This window comes from Mandrillus leucophaeus, unplaced genomic scaffold (genome assembly GCF_000951045.1).
Source record: "Mandrillus leucophaeus isolate KB7577 unplaced genomic scaffold, Mleu.le_1.0 Scaffold23, whole genome shotgun sequence".
Lineage (NCBI taxonomy): Eukaryota > Metazoa > Chordata > Mammalia > Primates > Cercopithecidae > Mandrillus > Mandrillus leucophaeus.
Genome location: NW_012102365.1, coordinates 1,489,809 through 1,497,146, shown reverse-complemented (window position 1 = coordinate 1,497,146; position 7,338 = coordinate 1,489,809). Strand labels below are relative to the sequence as shown.

The following is a 7,338-nucleotide window of genomic DNA, read 5'->3' as shown; positions in this document are numbered from 1 at the left end:
TCACTGCAACCTCTGCCTCCCAGGTTCAAGCGATTCTCATGCCTCAGCCTCCCAAGGAGCTTGGACTACAGGTGCACACAATGACGCCTGGCTAATTTTTGTATTTTTAATAGGACGGGGTTTTGCCACATTGGCCACACTGGTCTCAAACTCCTGACCTCAGGTGATCTGCCCGCCTCAGCCTCACAAAGTGCTGGAATCACAAGTGTGAGCCACCAAACCCAGCCCCTTGTTAGTTTCTTAAGCCCAACCCATGCCTTTGGAAATAGTCTCATTTTATTTCTTGAGATAGGGTCTTGCTCTGTTGCCCAAGCTGGAGCACAGTGGTACGATCACAGCTCAGTGCAGCCTTGACCTCTTGGGCTCAAGCAATCCTCCCACCTCAGCCTCCTAAGTAGCTGGTACCACAGGCATCCGCCACCCCACCTGGCTAATTTTTTCATTTTTATAGAGAAGGGATCTCCCAGGATGATCTCGAACTCCTGAGCTCAAACAACCCTCCTGCCTCAGCCTCCCAAAGTGCTGGGATTACAGGTGTGAGCCACCATGCCAGGTCAGAATAGCCTATTTTTAAAACGCTTCCCAGTTTGAATGTGCTATCTCCTGCTTACCCATTGACTGACAAACAGGTCCATATGGTCGCCAGCACAGTCACACAACCCCCACAGGCCATCGTGCTGCCATGTTGTCACCAATTCGCACAACCCCCCTCGGTGTCACACAGTCTCACATGTGCATTCTCATCCCTGAGCTCCCTCATCACATCCTTTAATGAGGAAGACTTCCTGAGGAGGGGGGTAAGAGCAGGTGGCTGTGAGTCAGGTCAAGGCAGAATTGGTCTGCAAATCAAAGTCAGTCAACAGGGCCAGACTGCCAAACGAAATTAAATAGAAGCTGCTCCAGGAACTGTCAACTTAAAGAGCCATAATAGACACAGAGGAAAGGCAGCAAGGACACTTACAAAGTAAACCTCAGAACCCCATGCATTTGCCTTACATTATGGAAATTTATTCTTCCTGAATGTATAAGGCAGGAGACTAATTCAATATACATTCACTTCGCAGAATTCTACAAGTTCTGGGCTGTGTGTAAATGTGCCCCCTTCCCTCCATTATCAGGATATTTAAATGTGCTTCCTTTTTTTCCATTTAAAACTTTGCTTAGATGTTTTACATCGCCACCACCTCTTCCTGAGAAAAAGGTGTGTCCCCCATCCCAACCCCTAGAAGCTAGCAGACTTTCTGAGGGGCCACAGGCATACTCCCATGTGGAGAGAACAAGGGCAGTGGATGAAGGAAACAGGGATTTTTCAAACTAATATTTTCCCTCAAACAGGCCTCCCGGTACCATTAGACTTGAAGCAATGACATCTACTAAAATGAGGACCCCGGCTGGGGGTTAAGAGTGTTGTTTAAGAATGATGACGGTATCTTTGAAAGAAATTCCTGGCTGGGGAGGGGGTAGGGGGAAAGGGAAAAATAAGTAAATTCTTTTGAGTTTCCCATTGGCAATGCTTGCTACGCTTGATCTGACTGCATCTCAGGGACCTGTAGCAACATCTCCAGTTGTACCGTGTAAGCCAAAGTCAAACGTGGGGTATATGAAGAAATTCAGAGCCTCGGCCAGTTCCCCAGAACCAGCCCCTTGTCACTGTGAAGTGAAAGGCTCCTGTGAGGAGGGCGCTGGGATTGTGTAAGGTCAATTCTCAACGTCTTCCTGAAAGTGCCCGGGGAGAAAGCCGAATCCAGGAGTCCAGATCCATAGAGTGGAGGCTCTGAGGAGTTGGAAGGAGCTGGAAAGAATAATTCCAAGAGCTTTAATGGCCTCTTTCCCACAGCCACCCAGCCCCACCCGAACCCTTCAACCTGAAATCTGCCTGAAGTTGTGGGGCGGGGGGGTGGCAGGCACTGTGGAGAGAAGATGCAGGAGGCAATAGTATGGAATGGGGCTCCTGGGGAAGCAGAGGCTCCCTTGGGCCTTTGTCCTTGGCTGGGATCCCCTAGCCTGAGCAGTTAGAATGGAATGTTCCTGGGATGAAAAGCCTGCCCCTCCTCCACTTCTCCCCTTATGGAGTTCCCCAGGGCCCATTCCAGGGATTCCTGATATGGTGATGCTCTAGAGAAGCAGAGGCCCACGCTGCCTGGGGATCTGTCCTGGCAGCCTCTCCAGGGCTGGGCAAATTGGTTCCATCATTTATGGATCCCTACTATGTGCCAGGTACTTAGTATGACTTCTCATTTAATACTCAAGTTTTTTTTTTTTTTTTTTGAGACCAAGTTTTGCTCTTGTTGCCCACCTCCACCTCACAGGTTCAAGTGATTCTCCTGTCTCAGCCTCCCGAGTAGCTGGGATTATAGGTGCATGCCACAACTCCCGGCTAATTTTTGTATTTTTAGTAGAGATGTGGTTTCATCATATTGGTCAGGCTGGTCTCGATCTCCTAACCTCAGGTGATCTGCCCGCCTCGGCCTCCCAAAGTGCTGGGATTACAGGCATGAGCCACCGCACCCAGGTAATACTCAAGTTTTCTACTCCCTAGGTCCCCTCAAAAATACAAAAACATTTGTAGGTCTGGATCTGAAAAAAAAAAAGAAAAAAGAAAAAATACAAAAAAAAAATCAGAAGAAACTGGCTCAGAAAAGGGAAGGCATTGCTCAGGGTCCCTCAGCTGAGGAGTTCCAGGCCAGGACTAAATCTCAGGTCTGTCTTGTTCCACCGGCAGCCCTTTTTGCCCCCACCATGAAGCTTGTCATCCTCCTCCTCTGCCATCCCAGGCTCTTTGCTTGCCTTGACACCAAATATTCCAGCCCAGATCTGCAGCGAGGAGGCAGCCCTCCAAAGCAAGCCCTTGGGAGGCTTGAGCCCTGAGCATCCTTGGCCCACTGTCAGAAGCCAGGTGTGTTGACTCAGCCTGACTCACCCCCGAAGGCCCAACCAGGTTGGGGTGTGCCTAGACTCTGGGAGGGGCACCTTCTGCCACCCCTCCAGCATCTCATGTCCCTTCCAAGACCCAAGGACCAGGGGTCACTATACACAGCCTTGAATGTGGGAGTCCAGATATCCCCCTAAATGGACCCCTCTTTAGCCTGATAAATGAATCACCATATAGCCTAATGTTTAAGGGATCCCCCACTTACAGCTCCTATGTCTTTGGGCAAGTCACCCACCCCCCCTCTTTCTTCACCTGTGGAAATGGGAATAATAACCCTTACTTTGCAGAGTGGTTGGGAAGACCGGAACAGATTAATGGGTGTAAAGTGCTCAGGGGCCTGGCATAGAGGAGGTGGTTATTATTCCAGAACCAAGGGTTCCCTTCCCCCATCGCCCCTGGCCAGGGTGCAGTCAAGGACCAATGGGGAAAGAAGTAGGTTGGGGATCTCCAAGTTTTCCCAAATACCTCCTCCTGCACAGCAGGCCTCTCCTTCAGCTCTGAGAAGCCTGAGCACCCGAGTTGTTCTCAAAGAACCCACTGACAGGCTTAGGGAAGGGGAGCGGCTACAGGCTTGGAGCACCTCGGCCATGTTCTGTGGCTCCAGCCTAATCTCTAAGAGGCAACCCTGGCCGCCACTGGCAGCGGGATCCTGGGTTCTGATCAATTAGTGTAACAAATCTGTGAATACAAAATGACTCTGGTCTTTTATCCTGATAGTGACCCCCAACAAGGGCTACCTGTCTTTCCTGGAAGTCTTTCTTAATGGGTCTTCTCCCTGGGGTTCCAGGTTCAGCCCAGCCAAAGGAACTTCCTCTGCTCCCCTTTCAAAGAGGGTTCCCGCCCCTAGGCACAGCTCTGGCCTCCAGTCCCACTCCATCCAGGAGGCTATCCCCAGAACTACACTCCCGCTCTAGGGCTGCGCCGACCGTGACTACCCTGCTCGTTCTCCCAGATCCCTACAGCCCAATGTCTAGGAAGCCCCGGGACTACCCGGGAAGGGGATGACTAGGGGCGGGAACAATAAAGGACTGAACCTGCTCCAGGCCACGCCTCCTTCCTCTCGAGAAAGCAGCCCCACACTGCCCTCTGGTGGCACCGCCCACATGGTTATCCAGTTGAGGAGCAGGTACCTAGATTAGAACCTTGAACTGGTCTCCCAGCCTCAAGCACCAGCCTGAAGAAAGGCTCCTGTTTCCCTCATTTCCCTTTGCTGAGATATACATTCACTGGTGGCCGTCAGTGTCCTCCATGCACAGGTCCCCCAAGATCCCTGTACTCAGTCCTGTCCCCAGAGCTGAGGGCCACCAAGAAAGTGTTCTGAAAGTCAGCCTTCTATCCAGGGATAGAGCTGGCCTCCAACAAACTGCTCAGCCCCTAAGGGGTCCCCTGGGATAGTGACAGCCAGGAAAGCCTGCCTGGAAAAAGGCTAGGAGACATAAGCCCTTAAAAGTAGAGACCCTGTGATTTGGCTCTGCTTTCTGAGCCCCTATCAATGTTTGCTGATTAAGAAGAAAATGGAGGCAGATGGGTGAGCTTTTTTTTTTTTTTTTGAGACAGAGTCTTGCTCTGTTGCCCAGGCTGGAGTGTGGTGGTGCGATCTCGGCTCACTGCAACCTCCACCTCCTGGTTTCAAGCAATTCTGTCTCAGCCTCCCGAGTAGCTGGGATTACAGGCGCCCGCCACCACACCTGGCTAATTTTTGTTATTTTTAGTAGAGATGGGGTTTCACTATGTTGGCCAGCCTGGTCTTGAACTCCTGACCTCAAGTGATTGGCCCTCCTTGGCCTCCCAAAGTGCTGGGCTTATAGGCATGAGCCACTGCACCTGGCCTGAATAAAGCCAGATGGGTAAGCTTCTAGAGGGGCCCCTGGAGGGTCAGGCAGGTGTGGGAAGGTGCCTTTTGTTAGTTGGCTATGGGGTAATGGACATAGCACTAACTAGGAGCTGGGGTTCAAGTCTGCATGTGTGTGCCGCGGCCAGGAAGCTTGATGAGGAGCAGTGGGACATCTGGAAGTGGAGGGAGGGGGCAGAGCTGCCTGTGACAGCAGGACCAATCTCCATTTACTACCCCCCACCTCACACACACACACTAGCCAGTGTCATCTCTAATTCTCTACTCACCCACCCCCCCACCCCAAATCGGGACAAGCTGATTACAAATAAATCCTGGAGAAAGTCAAAACTGTGATGGCACCGAGCACTTTACACCATTAGCTAAAAGCTCCTCTGGACCAAGTGCCCCCTCCCATGCAACCCAGAAAACGGTCCTGGCTGCAGCCCAGCACCTGAGCTGAGCTCCTTCCAAGAAGTCCTGTCCTCTCTAAGCCTCTAGACCCCAAATGACCCAAGTGGTTTTGGAAGGTGTCCCTGTCTGGAAAGACCAGAGGATGGCACTGCCCCCTTCACTGCTTCCCTGGGGTTCCCTAGCTTTGTCAGAGGCTCTGAGACCCCCTCCTGAACCCCTCTTCCCCAGCTAAGAAAGCATTCAGGAAAGCCTGGCTGTTAGCTGAGAAACCAGTCAAAAAGTTTGGTATCCAGGGAGAAGGGCTGATGAGGGAGGAGCCGGTAAGGGCCCCAAGCCTCAGCTGTCAGAGCACTGCACCTGACTCTCCCAGATTCCTGTGGGAGGAAGCATCCTCCCCTCTTCACCTCATTCCCAAGCCCTGACTCAAGGAAGGACTGAGGAAAGAGGCCCAGAGAGGGGGCAGAGTTGTTCTAAGCCACAGAGCAGACAGGATCCAGACGACAACTCTCCCTAGCCCCTGTCCAGGGTACTGTGGGAGGTGCACACACAGGCCAGGGACCTTGGTTCTTCCCTCACTGGCATGTGACCTTGAGAAATCCCCTCTTCACTCTGCAAAAGTAGGACTTTAAATTAGTTCATGGCTCTATCAGCAAAAGCAGTGCCTGTTTCCAGCTGGGAGTTAAAATAATACATTATCGGCCAGGTGCGGTGGCTCACGCCTATAATCCCAACACCTTGGGAGGACGAGGCGGGCAGATCACCGGAGGTGGGGAGTTTGAGACCAGCCTGACCAACATGGAGAAACCTGGTCTCTACTAAAAATACAAAACGAGCTGGGCGTGGTGATGCATGCCTGTAATCCCAGCTACTCAGGAGGCTGAGGCAGGAGAATCACTTGAATCCGGGAGGCGGAGGTTACGGTGAGCCAAGATCGCACCGTTGCACTCCAGCCTGGGCAACAAGGGTGAAACTCTGTCTCAAAACAAACAAACAACAAAAAATAAATGATCTTTCCATGATTTAGGGGGGAAGAAGAAAGACCTCTGCCCTGTATTGACATCACCATAGCCCCTCTGGGAAGGCGAAGAGATCCACTTCGCAGACTGACAAGTGAGAGTGAAATTAACTCAGCTGGTGAGCAGCAATACAGTAGCCAGGTCATTCACAGTGGGGACAGAGGAATGGGAGGCCGAAGGGCATTTGGACAGGAAGAGAAGCAGATCTCACCTCAGATCTGGCTCTTTAAGGCCCCCCTTTCTGGAAGATGATGCCATACCTGCCCCCTTGGGGCCTGTTAAAGGGTATCACCTGGTTCCACCCGGGCCAAGTCATCTTAGTGACAGTTTGGGAGTTAAGCCTCTAGGTTCTGCTGTGTAAGGGTCCCTGGGTGAGGAGGTGCTAGACATCCTGTCCTGGTTATCTGAGTCAGGCCATAATTTTAGCGAACCTGCATGACGGCGTAAGAAAAGCTGTATCCTAGAAGAAGGGCCTAAGTATGAAGAGAACAAATCCTAAACCTCTCTGGGATTCCGTCTTCCCACAGGTGAAACAGGCCTAGAGGGGAATTCAGCGGTACAGCCCTGTGCCAGCCCCCACCCCATCCTGGGGACTCATTATTCTGTCCTCCCGAAGGCATGGAGCTGGGCGGCCAGTAAGCAGCATCCTCAAGGGCAAGACTGCTCACAGCTCCGAGGGGCCCGGGAAAGGCCACGCAAGTGGGGGTGAGGATTGGGGGTGCTGCATCCGTGCCGCAGGTTCCAAATGGTAAAAGTTTGCCGCCAACCCGTTCCTGGGATCGAGCCCCGTCAAGAGTCCAACTCTTACAATTGGAGACTTGGTGCTACCACCTCTCACTCCCCAGATGGTCGGGGAGAGGCGGGAACAGAACGTGGCAGCTTTACTAAGGACCCAGCAGACGCCAGAAGCTCCAGGGAAGGGAGTTCCGCGGTTCCGGACCAGCCCCCCACACGCCCTGACCCTCGAACGCACCAGCCGCTAAGACCGCACCTCAGCCTCCTCTACTGGGCCCCTGGCCCCCCACTGTCTCTTCCTGCGGATCCGTAGTCCATGCAGCCGGCGTCCGCGATCAGTCGGTCGGTCGGCACCTCGGCGAAGCTTGTCGGGGCGGCCAGGGGTCCAGGCGTGGAGGTCAGCGCTGGGG

General features: G+C 52.7%; 1 long non-coding RNA gene across 1 annotated transcript; it reads right to left on the bottom strand.

Moving 5' to 3' along the window:
• Positions 1 to 752: 752 nt before the first annotated feature.
• On the bottom strand, positions 753 to 7,338 carry LOC105540912. Its single transcript, XR_001006275.1, has 2 exons — positions 7,185 to 7,338; positions 753 to 1,792 (listed from the first exon to the last, which is right to left on the bottom strand). It is a non-coding gene; the product is annotated as an uncharacterized LOC105540912 (long non-coding RNA).